The following is a 15,436-nucleotide window of genomic DNA, read 5'->3' on the forward strand; positions in this document are numbered from 1 at the left end:
AGCAAAGGTATAAGCCAGCAGCATAGTTCTCTGGAGCACAGTGTCTGGGGAGATACTTGCAGTGAGGATGGATGGGTGGATGCACCGTCTTTACTGTGTGGCGTTAGTGGGGAGGCAGAAGATGCTGTGGCCTCCCCTCATTGCTGGTGACTCGTGGGAAGACAGGAGTGGGAGCAGTGCAGGGGTCTGAACATCTCTTCCTTCTACCTGAAATAGGGTTAAGACCTTCAACAAATGGTGCTTGGGGAATTGTGTGGAAACAATTGCTCAGACCTTAAAAAAAAATAAAATTAAAGCAAATAAATGTTTACAATGAAAATGTGAGGTGGAGATTTAATCAAGACAAGCTCCTGCCTGATCAGCAGCAGGCAGTCTCCTAGTAAAATGCCTGAATGTTTTTTTTAGCCTCCTTATTCAGATGATAGATCCTTTAGCCAAGAATTTTTTTTTCCAGCGGTGTTAGTGTCTGTGCAAGTAAATGACTTATAAAAGAATTTTATTAATCCTCTAGGACTGAAACTTCAAATAACATTTTTAGCTAGCTAGATTTGCTTTCCAGAACTGTCCTGATGATTTGAGAAGACCTATGTCTTTGCCACCTTGTCATCTGAGTTTGCTAGCTTAATACCTGCAAGGCTTGTAAAAGATATCTTGTGGTTAAGAGTTGAGGGAGTTGTTGTGTTTTTGCTTTTCTTTATTAATATTTGTGGGCGCAAGTGCAATTGAGCATTAAAAGGACTTTGGATCTGATCCTGTATTTTGTTTCCTTTGCTTTTTATTTTGCCTGTGGCGGTGAGTATAAAAGGGAGGACCCAACTGTAAAGGCTCAAGTCATCCAGTGTTGTTGTAGTGGGTGAGTTAGTTCGCTAAGAACTTTGTTAGGATGGAAAAAAAAAAAACCCCGAACCCTGTTAGGATAAAAAAAGTAGATGGCAGCACTAAGCTGTTCTGAGGGAGAGAGGATCTGAAGGTGAGAAGGATGAAAAAGCCTGTTAAATCTGCAATTATTGCAACAGTGCAAAGCTCCCGCAACACTATAGTAACTCATATTAGCAGAAGAACCTTGCAATCTGGTTTCCCTGCTGTTACACTGGGAATAGATACTACTGCTTCCTCTCATTTCATTAGCAAGGACCATATGAGGTCTTAGTGTAATTCTGAGCTAAAACAAGCTCATATCTAGGTTTCCAACAGAGTGACTTAAGGATTTGACCTGGCTGCTGTTTGTATCTTTGTGCTAACTTATTAGCACTGTTGCTATTGTATCAGAAACAATTCCTTGGCTTCCGAAGTATATGCAAAACCATACTTAATTTCAATATATTTTCCTTTTAATGTATAGGCCTGTGTCAAAGTTCTGGGAGTTATTTGCTTGGTTAGGAGGACCAAGTAGCCAACAGCAATTTTTGACAGAAGTAGCCTGCACCAGACTGAAATCTTATAAACATGCTCATTATCCAGTATTTGAATTAGTATTTTGACATGCTTCAGCAAAAGCTTTTCATATTGAAAACAACTACTTGTCACCTTTTGCTAACTTTGCTGCTTCACTCAGTCTGGTGTCAAACATTGATTTAAAGCACCGCTGGAGTGGCAGGGGAAGAAATGGTTGCATTGGAGCCAGGTGACCTCCTTGCTTGAAAAATATTTTTTGAGCAGAGAAAGAATGTCGTTCCATTTTGTGAACACCAAAATAAATAAAAAAGTTCACTGTTTTGTTGTTAAATCTTGCGCTTCGAGGCAGCCTGCCCACCAATATTCAGAGTTGGCAGCATGTGCCTGGGGGAGGGGAAGATACTTGGATACCTTCGGGACATCCAGCTTTGAACAGAATGGAGGAAAAAAACCCACATGGCTTAATTTTGACATAAGCACAAAACCAGCTGTTTCCAACTCTTATCTGACCAGTGGTCTCCTTAGAGAGGAGGAGAGCCTGCTGATGGTGCAGGAGGTGAGCAGAGATGGGGACTCTGTAGGTGATGCAAACCAGCATGGAGCAGAAAGGAAGTAACGGATGTCACCTGCTGGGGATGAAGGTCGAGCTGTAGGATTTAAGTGCTTTATAGAAACAAAGGCTTGCAGAGCCTAACTGCATGAGCTGGGACCAGAGCTGCAGTGTCTCCTCCACAAATAATGGCTCCCCCCACCACACCTGTGGGCTTTAAGTCTCCTGTTGGAAGGTGGTGGGTGTTTTATAGTTCTGAAGGGTGTAATGTGGAGGATCATAGAATAACTCAAGTTGGAAGGGACCCATAAGCATCATCAAGTCCAACTCCCGGCTCCTCGCTAGAGTACCCGAAACGAAACCATACGACTAAAAGCATTGTCCGGATGCCTTTGAACTGACAGGCCTGGTGCTGTGACCACTTCCCTGGGGACCCTGTTCCAGTGACTGACCACCCTCACAGTGAAGAACCTTTTCCTCATGTCCACTCTGAACTTCCCCTGGCACAGCTTTATTCCATTTCCTTCTGTCCTGTCGCTGGTCACCAGAGAGAGGAGATCAGCACCTTCCCCTCTGCTGCCCACCCTTGAGGGAGGTGTGGACTGCCATGATCACCCCTCAGCCTCTCTTCTCTGAGCTGAACGAGCCAAGTGACCTCAGCTGCCCCTTAAGACCTGTCACCATCCTCTGGACACACTCTAATAGTTTGATGTCCCTCTAGTAATGAGGCGCCCAAAACTGCACAGAGTGCTTGAGGTGGGGCTGCACCAGCCCAGTGTGGAGCGGGACAGCCACCTCCCTTGACCAGCTAGCCATGCTGTGCAGGATGCACCCCAGGGCGGAGTTGGCCATTTGGGCTGCCTGACTCATATTCAACTTGCCATCAACCCAAAACCCAAATGAGGAGGATCCTCGCTTACCCTGAGTGGCTGATCCAAAAAGCCCATGGCCTAGCCGGGGCCTCACCCAGTGGGAGGACAGGCCCCAGGGCCTGTATTTGGGCTGGGCTGGCTGGCATTTTGATTCTTTTGAATATTGATGACTGAAAATAAGTGGTGGAGTTAGTGGCCCTCTGTGCCTGACTGAAAAACCCCTGTCCTGCCCTAAAGGAGGCAGCATGGGTCGCTGGGGAAGTGCCAGGGCTCAGCTTGGCGGCATGATGTCTCCTCAGAGCTCTTGCTCGGCTGCTGGTTTTACCCAGTCAGGAGTTTAGGAAATGGCCAGGTTGTTTCTGAATCTGTCCTTAGTATTTTAAAAAAACAATGTCTCAGGAGGAATTGTTACTTCAGCGTGTCTGTTCTGCAGCTCCCCCAAGGCTTACTGCTGATGGGGCTTCTGCTAGTAGGTAGGTTCAGTGATTATCAGTGTATTTGATCAACTGCGAATAGAAAATCTATTGTGTGGTTGGATATTTGGTGTGTTAAACCAAGCAGCTAATAAGAAACCCCCAAAATTAAAAAACAAAACATAAAAAATATTCGGGGGTTTTGTCTGTTGGTTTGTAGCTTCTCCTGTGCTGAAAGTAACTAACTTTATATGGTGTCGATGGCACATACTGTTTGTTACTGTAAATACTGTAGGAATTTGGTGGGGCATAAGACTGCTAAAATAAAATATGATTTTAGGAAACAGCAACTAAATTCTCCTTCTGGAGTACTGGATGTGTTTTGAGGCCATAGTTTTTAATTTTACAATTTTTTGTGCCCTCCTGAGCAGCTGAGGCAGTTAACTGCTATGCGTTCACCTTCTGTGCCCTCAGAAAGAAGATGGGAAACATGATAATGTGTTCTTTTTTGTCTGAACTTAAGTTCATGTGATAATCCTTTTTTTTTTTAATGTTCATTTAACTTAGTGAATATTTTTTCTGAAAAACAACATTTTTCAAGGGCTAAATGTGTTGCAGCCAAATGAATCTTTAAAACTGTTGGAGTTTTAAACTGTCCAACAGCTCCAGCTGTTGGAGCTGTTGGGCTTTTGGCCCATCTAATCGGGTACCTACTTCAAGCAGTTCCCATGGTCAGCCATTTATAAAAGGAGACATGATGCGTTGATTTGGCTAGTTGTAATTATCTTTGTCTCTCACTAACTTTCAGGGATTATTCTAGAAGTTAAATACCTTGTACCGAAAGTTTTTATTGAGGACTCTTAAATCTCTTCATGTTCTTAACCATATAAATGTGTCTGCTTTGGGGGACATTCTTGCTTTTTTGGCCTTGACAGCCTCTGGCTTCAAGCTCTGCAGTCTGGTTAGATATTTTGAGACTATCTTATTTTTATCTGTTCTATAACTTGTAGCTTTTATTGAATTCCCCTTTGTTATGAGACCAAGAGGAGAGAAACTGAAGTTATGACTTCTTTCTGCTAGTCACGACTTTACATTTTTATTTCGTCTCTAAAGTCTGCTATTCGGTCTTCAGTCTGCCTTCAAATAAGTGTCTCCACATCCAAAATATTGTTGTTATGGTCCTCTGAGCCCTCTCTGAGTCTGCAGTATTTCCCTTGGATTTGGGTGTCTGGCACAGGCAGCAAGGAAGCAATACTGTTGATTTGATAGTGGCACTTCAAAACTGCATTATTGCTCAAGCTAACACACCGAAGGCTTTTGGTATTGTTTTCCCTGTCTCATTGAGCAGTTGTTCCAGGTTTTTGCATGACCTCTCCAGAATGGCGCCCATATGAATTTTGCTGAAATACTTAAAAGGAGTCTAGCTTGTTCCCCCTGAGACGAAAATATTCTACTTACTTCTATGCAGGTTATTGTTGTGTGTTTTTAAAGGATGGGAGTTTCCCTTCTGCTTAGATCAATAGCTCTTCTGAGCTGTCCTGCAGATTAAGGCATTTTTGAGAATCTGAATTGGATCTTGTTCTATCTTTGGAGCTAGGCTAATGTCAAGAAATCTGTGGGTGGATGCTCATTTCTTATGTGTTTATCAAGGATGTGTATTCCGTCAAGGGTCCTGCAGTTATATGGGTTTCCTTTCTTTACCAAGCCTTACATTAGGAGGAGACAGTGATTTGCTAAAGTTTAGCTGTTCCTTACTCTTCTCAGTATGAGGCACTAACTTTTGTCTCTTCCTTATTTTTATTCTCATGAATAGAACATGAAGAGGAGGGGAAGAATGAGCAGTACGACTTAGTGTACTTCGTTCCCCTTCCGTTTGACAAGGTGTACAGCCCCTGAGGTATCCCTTGGCTCAAGCTGGAGCAGTAGCATCTTCAGCGCTGACAGTCTTGTGTTTGAATCCTCCAGGTCTACGCTGCAGCACACTGGTGCGTGGTGGATTTCCCCCAACTGAGCAATGCCCTTCTCTTGCTTGTGTGTCTCATCCCCATCCCACCCATTCTCCCATGCTGTCTTTATAACGAGTCAAGTTGAATTTCTTTCAAAAACTTGATCAAAAAAAAACCCCTCAAACCCAACCTTCCTCCCCCCAACAAATGTGGCTTTGGCTGTCATTTCTCAGGTGTCTGAAGAGTTGCCACAAGGCTTCTACTTTACTGTTCATATGTGCTGATTTAAGCTGAACGTGGCTGATTTATGAAATAAATCCTAAACAAAGTTGGCTAACTAGCAAGGTTTCTTTTTTTCACTTAATGGGAACTTAATTACCAGGGGGTAGGAAGGATTTTGGGTGGCTGGTATTTTTCTGTTTTTATTCAGTTTTCATGAAAATTAGATCCAAACATAAGTACCGTGAATTTCCTTCATGCTGCAAATTCTAAGAAAATATCACTTATAAACACTGAAACAAACAAATAAAAACGTATCCTTGCTTGTTTGCTTTGAAGTAATACTTGTATATAATCAAATGACTCCAGAAGCTGGCAGACTGCTTTAAGAACAACATCAAATGTGATTAAAGAAAATACTCAGTTGGCAACAGTTGGACCTTTATCACAGTTAAGGCTTCTTGGTGCTCCTGAAACTATGTGAGAATGAATAAATAACCATCTTCGGCAAATCTGAGGCGACTGTGTCTCTTTGGCCCCCGTCTTGCCATTCTGCTCAGTGATTTTCTGCATTTCTGCGGTGCCTTTCACTCGTGTATGTCAGACTTTGCAAAGCTGTACGGATGGGGAAGCTGAGATGCAGAGAGGAGAAGGGATTTGCCTGAGGCTCTCAGATCAAATGTATTCCCAGTTCTGGTGGCAAAAATTGCAAATAGCACATTTCTCTAGGCTCAAGTAATCTGTTGTCCTGTAGGCCAGCACTATTTATTTGTGCCTGGGTAGTCTCGAAGGTGATCTGCCCTCAGGGGTGGGTTGGTGGCTCACGGCAGTAGTGGGCAGGTGAAGCTTTGCCTGTGCTTCGGGCAGGCTGTAGTGGTGATAATAAAACCACGTCTGCCGAACTGCTAAGACCTCAGTCTTACAAAGGCAAAATTTACTTCTAGCGTGGCTGTCCATCCTAGTCCCCATAGAATAGATGGGGATAAGACAGTGATGTTTTATGATTTTTTTTTTTTTACCCTCCAAAGGCAAAGCAGCCCTTCACCTCCGAAAAGATTGAGAAATCTTCTTTGTCATGTGCTGCCACAGCAGTGCCTGTGGCTTTCAGCACTTGAATTTTGCTACTTTTATTTTGGGGAATATCTGTTCTTCATTTCAGATGTACACTAGGCCATGGAACATGGTAGGCTCCTTGGCAAGACCCTCAGTCTTCTGCGGTGTGCCTCTGTGATGGCTGACAGCCCCAGAGGCCTTGCCAGGGAGCTGGTGAACATGGCAGGCAGAGAAGTAGCAAAAAAGAATGGACCAGAGCTCTAGCAGACTAAGGCAAGGTTTTCTGAGCCTGGCGAAGGAGGCTGTGATGGGGGTTGCCTCAGAGATGCCTGGGAATTGACACAGTAGAGTTCATGTGAGCAAACCTGGGACAAAACCCCCAAAATTGACTGTGCCTTGCAACAGCCTCCTTGGAGGCTGGAGGTTGAGGTTCTGTAGATGCCGTGAGTGGCTTAGGCAAGAATGAAGAGCCATCGTTCTGAGTTAAATGCTGTGTTCAGTTTTGGGACCCCTCACTACAAAAAAAGACATTGAGGTGCTGGAGCGTGTCCAGAGAAGGGCAACGGAGCTGGTGAGGGGTCTGGAGCACAAGTCTTGTGAGGAGCATCTGAGGGAACTGGGGTTGTTCAGCCTGGAGAAGAGGAGGCTGAGGGGAGACCTTGTCGCTCTCTACAACTGCCTGAAAGGAGGGTGTAGCGAGGTGGGGGTCGGTCTCTTCTCCCAAGGAACAAGTGATAGGACAAGAGGAAATGGTCTCAAGTAGTGCCAGGGGAAATCTGAATATTAGGAAAATTTTCTTCACCGAAAGGGTTATCAAGCATTGGAACAGGCTGCTCAGGGAAGTGGTGGAGTCACCATCCTGGAGGTATTTAGAAGATGTTTAGGTGTGGTGCTGAGGGACTTGGTTTAGTGGTAGACTTGGCAGTGCTAGTTTAATGGTTGGACTTGATTATCTTAAAGGTCTTTTACCACCTAAAGGATTCTATTCTATGAAATGCATGTGTCTTTGGTTTGGTCATTATGGGCTGCTAGCATAGATTAGAGCTGGAGGGTCCTAAACGGTTGGGTTAGCTGTGCTGATTTTTGCTGAGTATGAGTAGTTGAACTGGGGCAGCTACTCCTAACTGCTTGCTTCCTTCCTCTCCCAAGGTTGGGTAGCAGGAGGCAGCAACATTCTGGCTACCTGGAAGAATGTGGGTAACTGATTTGCAGTATAGTGCAAAGTGATACCTCCTGCACCGGTGCTGTGCAGTGAGCATTGCATTGTGTCACTGCATTGGCGCAGTGACAAATGGAGCTGATAGACTTGTGTGTAGGGCCGTGGTCTGTCAGAAGGCTATCTAGATGGATAGTCCTCATACTACTGCTGAATGCTGTGGGGATTACTCTATATTGCTTGCAGGTGGGTTTTTTGCTTGTAAAAAAAAAAACAAAACAAAACAAAAAAGCAACCCCCCCAAAAAAACCCAAAAAAACAAAAAACAAAAAAAAACCCACAAAAAACAAACAAAAAAAAAACAACAAAAAAAACCAAAACAGTGAATCATGAGGTAGGAAGAGCCTTTTATGTCATTCTGGGCATCTGATGCCCTGAGAGCGACAGTAGCTGTCGAATATGTCTTTCTCAGTAGCCCAGAAAAAGCTAGGGCTGTGGGGTGGGACCAAAACTCTTCAGCAGGAAGATATCCGCAGAGCATAGAGCCAGGCCAGGATCAGAGCAGCAGTGGATAATGCTGCTGCAGACATGAGTGGTATAAGCAGCAGGTATCAGAGCAAGTAGAGTGTTGGAAATCTGAAGCACTGTCCAGAAGGGAAACATCTAGAAGGGAAGGAAAGCAGGATGTGCAGGCAGGAGATGATAGAGCTTTTCTTGTTTGAGCTTAAAGGAGAATTAAAAGGATAATCTGCTGTGACAGCTGCTAGGTAGCTACTGTACTGCTGTGTTAGCGGTGCACCAGTCTTTTCCTAGCACCCACGGCTGCCAGCTGCTGATAGGGGGACGCAGCCATGGATGGGTGAAGTGGAGATATTCCCTCCATGCGGCAGAAGGAAGAACTTGGCTTATGGGGAAAAGGAGAGAGCAATTACAGAGAGCAAAATACTTCCTTTTTGCTTGGAATAAGTGAATAGCAGTTAAAGATAGGCTGCGGTGTTGCTTATGCAATCCTGTAAACCTTCAAGAAAGCCAGAAGTAGTGACTCAAGAAGTTCTTTGTACTAATCTCATTGCTGAGAGCTGTTAGGTGCTTGAGCCCTTGAGTTATTCAAATTGTTCCAGTATGTTATTTCCATATTTGAAAACCATCTGAGAAGGAAATTACTGTCCCGACTGTCTTCCAGTTGTGTTCTCATAGAGGTTGACCGTGCTTCCAGCCTGAGAATGCGTTGCCAGTTAACCTCCCTCTTTTTAGTTATTAACCACTTTATTTGCCTTATCTCTTAGTTCTTGTCTTGATGGGATTTCTCTGTATCGGTCATGAACATACTTATGCAGGTGGTAGGACAAGTCTTTAAGCTTTGAATGGTGGTTGTGGTAGAAAACAGTTAACATGTTCCCCCAAAGGGTTGAATACTTCTACTTCCTAACAAACTGGATGGGTCTGGATGGGTCACCTCCCTTTTTTTTTTTTTTTTTTTTTTTTTTTCTCTGGTGGGATGTGCTCTGACCTGAGGATCGAGAGGTCATGAGTTCCCACTTCCCTTTTTGGCTCATAGTAGCCGTTGCTTTAGGAAAGAGGAGTCTCTGCTGGCTTTGGTATTTGTCACTTGAGAACTAGACTGAGAGGCTGTCCCAGGGCAACTTTTCTTGAAGTTCTACTTCTTTCATCTGGCACTGACATCTCAACCAACCTGCAAATCTGCGTGTGCCAAATCATGTGCTTGTTTGGTAGCTCCAGAGTCCAGACTACAATCTTTTCGTAGCATAGGAACCAAACCCAGGAGCTGAGGGGGGTTCCCCTGTAGTTACCTGCTGCCTGGCAAATAATCCTGGCAAAGTGCACACAACATCTATCATTAATAATTGGTCTATGCAAGCTTTCACCTACCTCTCACCTAAGAGGCAAAGGTTTGTGCTTTGAGCATCGGAAGGGTCAGGGTTTACTCTGTCAGCTGTTTGCTTTTAGAAAAAAACAACAAAACAAATCAGTAGTTCAGCACCATAAGAAAGCATCCTTTAAAAACATGTTTGACAGTCAAAAAAAGTCTGTTAACACACTTACAAAAGAAAGTGCTGGGTGTTTTCACAAATTGCCATGTGTGTTCCTGGCTTATGCCACTTCTGGCAAATTCAGCAGTTAAGCAATATTCTAAACAGTGGTGGAGTCCGGAGCAGTAACAGGGAAACTCACACTGATGGAGAGCTTGCTTAAACTATTTAAAGACTTAAAACTGGTCAAATCCCTAACTTAAGTCAGAGAAAAATGTTGAAATGCATTAGTTTACAGATGTGGTGTATAAAGGGATATCCTTTTGAATCCAGCAGACATCTTTAGCTTGAAAGGAAAATCAGCCACATGGGTAGATACAAAATCTGTTCTGCAAGGAGCTGTTAGTCCCACTGGAACGGGAATGACTTCTCCAGCGCCATGAAGTACTGCTGCTGGATCCTTCCCCACAAGGAGGTTCAAGAGCAGGAAACATGGATCATCCATGAAGGACTTTTCTTGAGGGCTTTTACTACTTTTTTTCATCATTTCTAGTGACAGAGGGTGGACAAGGTTTGCTTTTAACAGTTGGTTTGGGGTATTTTTTTTTTGGGCGGGGGGGGGGGAATAATAGCATTGGAGAAAAACATAGTAGCATGAGGAAGAGTTCAGTACTTCTGCAAAATAGACAGGCAAAGTAGTCTGCTAGGAAGTGTCATAATTAAAAGCAAACTACAGTTGTCAAAATAAATGAACAAAACACAGTTTATGCTACATTAACTTGTTTGCTTTTTTGTACATAACCAAATTCTTTTGGACTAGCAATTGGTCTCCCACTCATTAGTGAGCATTAATTAGATTCTATTGTGATACTTATTGGCAAATTGGAGAATAGGGAAAGAAAAGGACACAAAAATCGTTGGGACTGGGACCAATACACTGTTAAGCACTCATTGACTTGATCTGAATTTAAAGGTGTGATTTAGGCTTTCCTTCATGACAGGGGAGAACCAGCTGCCTACAACCCGCCAGGACGGCAGCAAACCTGCTGTTGTGTTGTCAGTCACAGGGCAGTTGCTCTGTGATTCAGGTTAGATTGGTTTGGATTTCTTTGGGGAAAACGTCAGAGGTATTGCAGACCCTCTTGTGCTGCCAAACCCAGGCCACCGTCTGCCCTTCGCCTCCCTGTCGTGCTGGGAGGGGAGCGGTGCAACTTGGCCGTTCTCGTGTTCCACCCCTTGGAGCTGCAGCTGCCTACGCTGTTACTCATAGCTCTCCCAGAAGATACGGAATGAAACTGGGGTGAGACTTGCCAGCTCCTTCACTGTCTCTGAGGCTGTGTATAGCGTTAGTGAAAACTGACTGTAGAAGAAATTCTCATGTTGCTGTTGGGAGAGCTAATGGCTGTGTCTGAAGCATTTTGATGCTACTGATATCGGGAACGAAGCTCTGGTTTGTGTCAGTCGCATGCAGAATCCCTGCAGTAGAGGAGGCTTCTGTGCGTGTGTGAAGGTGGCAAAGGAAATGTTTTAGCAAATGCATTAATTGTTTGTGTGGGGTGGGGTTGTTCTCCCTGTGTATCAAGGAGCTTTCTCTCTTGTCTGGTGAATTTTATACGAGTAAGAGGTACAGGAAAGAAACTGCGTAATTCGTTGAACTGTGTTTTAATCAGATGTTAGCACTTTGCAGTTCCACATCTGTGTCTTCCTAGCTCTCTCAGCAAGTTCTTTTGGATAACAGTAAAACACGAATCATGTCACTCTTATCTTTTCTTGCTTCACCAAGCAGGACTCAAACAAGAAGGTCAGTTACAGTGATACCGAGCCAAAGAGCCTCAGAGCTTTTTAGCTGAGAAAAGACCATGTTGGGAAAGAAGCCCTGGTGATGTGATGGAGGAGAAGCTCCTTAGTGTTTCTAGCACCCAGGATGCCAAGGAAGAAGCCATTTTTTCTTGTACCTGAATGTTATTCTTTCATCCTAGGTAGCAGGTAAAGAGCTTGTTCTTCTCTTTGTGAAGCACCTGGTAATCGGTGTCTCCTATGCTTGGCATAGATGCTTGCAAAGTTTGTGGTCAGAGTTCTGTTCCTTTATATTGGCCTGGTAAGCTTGATACAGAGTTGGTTCTTTCCTGCATACTTTAATTTAATCTAGTCTGAAATGTGCTTCTGATAAATTTCTTCTAAATCTCGTCCCCAAACTCTTTTACTTCTGTTGGAAATATGACTGGCGTATTCACTTAGTGATATCTTTGCTTTGTTTTTTTTTTTTTTAAAGACGTTTCTTTATCCAGAGTAATATGATAAGCAGAATCAGATTGAAGGAGCTGGTTATGCTTGGTCTCCGGTGCTCCATTAACTGTGTACTGCTGGCAAGTTTGGAGGGTTACGAATAGCTATCTTTCATGCTGAACTCCTTATTTTCAGGGTATTACAACCTCACTCTAAAATGCTGAAGTACTTCCAGTGGTTTTAGAAGAGACACAAGTTAATTTTAGAACTTGTGGTAAAGCAGATTGTTTAGTAACTTGGGGGAGCTAGAGCATGAAGAGCAATGGGGTGTCATAACTCTCTGGAATAGTCATCTGTGTCTAACGGAGCTCGAGATGATGTCATATCTCAAGCCACTCTGTGATCACTGAAGGCTACAGGGATAGATTTTTTTCCTTTGTCCCGGGGAATCATCTTAGTAAACTCCAGACTGGAACTTGCTTGGCCCTTTTGTCTCTGGCTGAGAATTTCTGCAGACGTGCTTAAAATATGGTTCATTTAGCAACGCTTGTCAGCAAAGCCAAGTGCTGTGTTAAGGTTAATATTCCTGCATAAGAGAAGGTTTCTTGCATTATTTCCATGTGAGTATTTTTATTTTGCTGTGATTGATGGTCAGCACTTAACTGTGTGTCTAATTGCCAGGTCGGCTAAGCTAGGCTTGTGAAGTATCTTTCGGTTACGCAATGCTGAATGTTTGAACGCTGAGCTGTCAGGTGCACTGCCAGCTGTTAAAATACTAAGATTCAAATTATAGAATCATGGAATGGTTTGGGTTGGAAGGGACCTTAAAGATCACCTAGTTCCAACCCCCCTGCCCTGGGCAGGGACACCTCCCACTAGACCAGGCTGCACAAAGCCCCATCCAGCCTGGCCTTGAACACCTCCAGGGATGGGGCATGAGTTATACACCTTTGTACTGAATACAGTTCATAAGGGCCCCCGAGCTTCACTCCTTGAGATAAATTGGACAGAGGAACAGTTAAATATGAAGTTCTCGCATTGTGCTATGAAAACACTGAAGCTACCTGTCTTGGTCCAGTCAATAAGTGAAAAGGTAGCGGTGAGACTCTTCTAGGGTACACAATGTAGCATCAGCCTTTGGGCAACATTTGGACTCAGCTGGGCTTTTATTTCTGTGTCTCTCACTGAAAATGTAAATATAAACTTATATATAAATTTAAATCGACATAATTGCAAGAATATTATATTGGGATTATTCTAATAAATGCCACTGGAGTTCAGATTCCTAAACCCCATTCACTAGGGGCACATCAGTTCTTATCTTGATCTGGTCTCTGGGATTTTTTTTAAGCTGACTTTATTCTTTGTAAATAAAAAAACAAAACTGAGACCAAACTGATTTTGAAGAAATTATTGGATGCTGTAGAATTGAGCAGGGTGCTGCTGGCCTTCTAAAATTATACTGTCAGTCTCTGTATCAGGAATATCAAGTTGGGACTTTTCCACAACCATTTAAATCTTGCTGTGTGCTTTGAGTTTATCTGCAGGAGCACGTGGCGTGTTCTTCCCTTTTTACCCTCTACCCCCTCCCATAACTTTTTATTTCTACATGATTGTGCCCTATTGGATATAAAATAAACATACTTGCTCCAGAAGACTCTGCAATGCAAAGAAGAATAGAGATCTAACCTTCCCACGGTGACAGAATGCCTAAATAAATAGTTGCCAGTGTGAGCAAAGAAGCTGGAGTAATGGCAGTTTAACTACTATGAAATATATTCAAAGAGCCATTGGCGCGAGAAGAAAATCAGCTAAAAATAAGTCTGCCCCTTCCTCACGTTGCATGGTGGGTAGAAAGGAAATATGTATCAATTTCCCACTTTATTTTTCCCCCATTATTTGATTTTAAAAATTCTTATTGAATGGCTTTGTCATCAACTACGTATGCAATAAAAGTATTTTTTCCACCCAGGAAAACCACTTTTGTAATTGTCTGTCCCATCACTTTCTAGTACTGAAAATAGCTGCTTTTTTTTTTTTTTTTCCTGCAGAAGGATGAGGAGTGCTGCAATATGAGATCTGGCTCGCAGAAAAATGTGTGCCTTTGTTTTAATGACAGCAGTAAAAGGATTTGTTTTGGGTGCTAAATATGTCAGCATTGTAAAGAGCCAGCAACCCACTTTGTTTTTTAAATGTTTAAATAACTGTTCGTATGCTATGCTTTCTTGAATTATGATTAATCATACAAGTCACAACTTGGTAAGAACCAACCCATGAATGAAATATTATATTCAGGGGGTTGTTTTTCTGCCTTTTTTTTTTAATTTGGGAGGTGTTTTTTATTTTTTTTAAAAAAAGGCTGGCTAAGAGAGGCCAGCTGGCATTATTACAGAGTAATATGGGAGTGCTGTGAGCATCGAAGAGGCACAGCGTGACGGAAGGCAGCCAGAAGGATTAAGGTATCTTAGAACTTCTTTGCCTCAGGCTTAGTCTGGTGGCAGAGGGAAAGCGTAATTCCTGCTTTACTTATTTTATTTGTGGCGTAAGCAAGGGAAGGGGTCGGACTCTTGCCGCTGCTGTTTGCAGGATGGGGGCAGTGGAGCTGGTGCTGGGCCATCATGCAGGTGGAAGAAATGGGAGGGATGTTTTAGGTCACCTTTTCCCTGAAGCTGCCCTACTGTGGGTCTCTTGGCGTAAAAAGGATAGTGAATGGGGCTGTTCAAATGACAAAGGTCTCAAGGGAGCATTTTGAGTAATAAAAGCGCACACAGCTCTCGCACACCGCTTCGGTGTCAATGCTGGGCTGGCAGAACTCTGCAAATATCTTAAAGTATTTTCACTGGACATTCAGCGACTACTGTTGCCTCCTATGTTAGACAAATGTCCCACTTAACCTGTAAGAGGATAGGCTACTTCTTATTTATGCCCAGTTTTTTTATAAGCAACAAAAATAAAGCAGTGGGAATTGATATTCTTGATATCTATTTTTGCGGAAATTCAGGAGAGAGACTTACTTGTTTGGATTGCTGGGGTTTGAGTCTCAATGCCAGTCTGCTTCAGGACTTGGGTTTATATTGCAGGCATCATCGATACCAACTTGCATGTGTGTCTGTACACATACATACATATTTACCTGCTTAGATATACACATACGTGTATTTATGGATGCATATGGGTGTATATATATTTACTGAAGGCCCACAAAATTAATACTAAAAAAAATCCAAACTCTAATTCAGAGTTTTTCAGATTTATTCTAAGAAGCTAGGTGTGAAGTTGATGGTATCACTTTAATACTTGCACTGACAGTATCTCCTAAATACTTCCCGTATTCAGTTTTAAAACATAAGTACTTGTGCCTCTTATCTTCTGCGGCCACTGTTCTAGGAAAGAAAATCAGCATTCTTTGTAGCTATTTTACTTTCAAGGTGTTGAGCCCTTGTGCCCTAATCTCTCTCGGAAGGGATTGTAGGAAGTGAAGTGCTGACTTGCTGCCTGTATTTAAATCCTCTTTGAGAACTTTTAATCTTTTTTATTTAATATTTTTATGTCGGTTTGCAGCACAACGCTACTCACAACTGCAGAGAGATTTGCGTTTCAGGAGGGTGACCACAA

The 15,436-nt window shown here is 43.0% G+C and overlaps 1 protein-coding gene across 5 annotated transcripts in view; it reads left to right on the forward strand.

Annotated features, from left to right (window-relative positions):
* Positions 1–15,436, forward strand: part of KLHL29 (kelch like family member 29) — a 403,126-nt gene that overhangs the window by 14,173 nt on the left and 373,517 nt on the right. Inside the window, exon 1 of one of the 5 annotated variants that reach the window (XM_074581952.1) lies at positions 10,974–11,045. The exons of the other annotated variants lie outside the window; for them this stretch is intronic. The gene's annotated coding sequence lies outside the window, so the exon portion shown is untranslated. Of the gene's footprint in view, positions 1–10,973; positions 11,046–15,436 lie in introns of those variants that run through there. 5 annotated transcript variants of the gene reach the window in all.

The sequence above is a fragment of the Larus michahellis genome, chromosome 3 (assembly GCF_964199755.1).
Source record: "Larus michahellis chromosome 3, bLarMic1.1, whole genome shotgun sequence".
NCBI classification, from domain to species: domain Eukaryota; kingdom Metazoa; phylum Chordata; class Aves; order Charadriiformes; family Laridae; genus Larus; species Larus michahellis.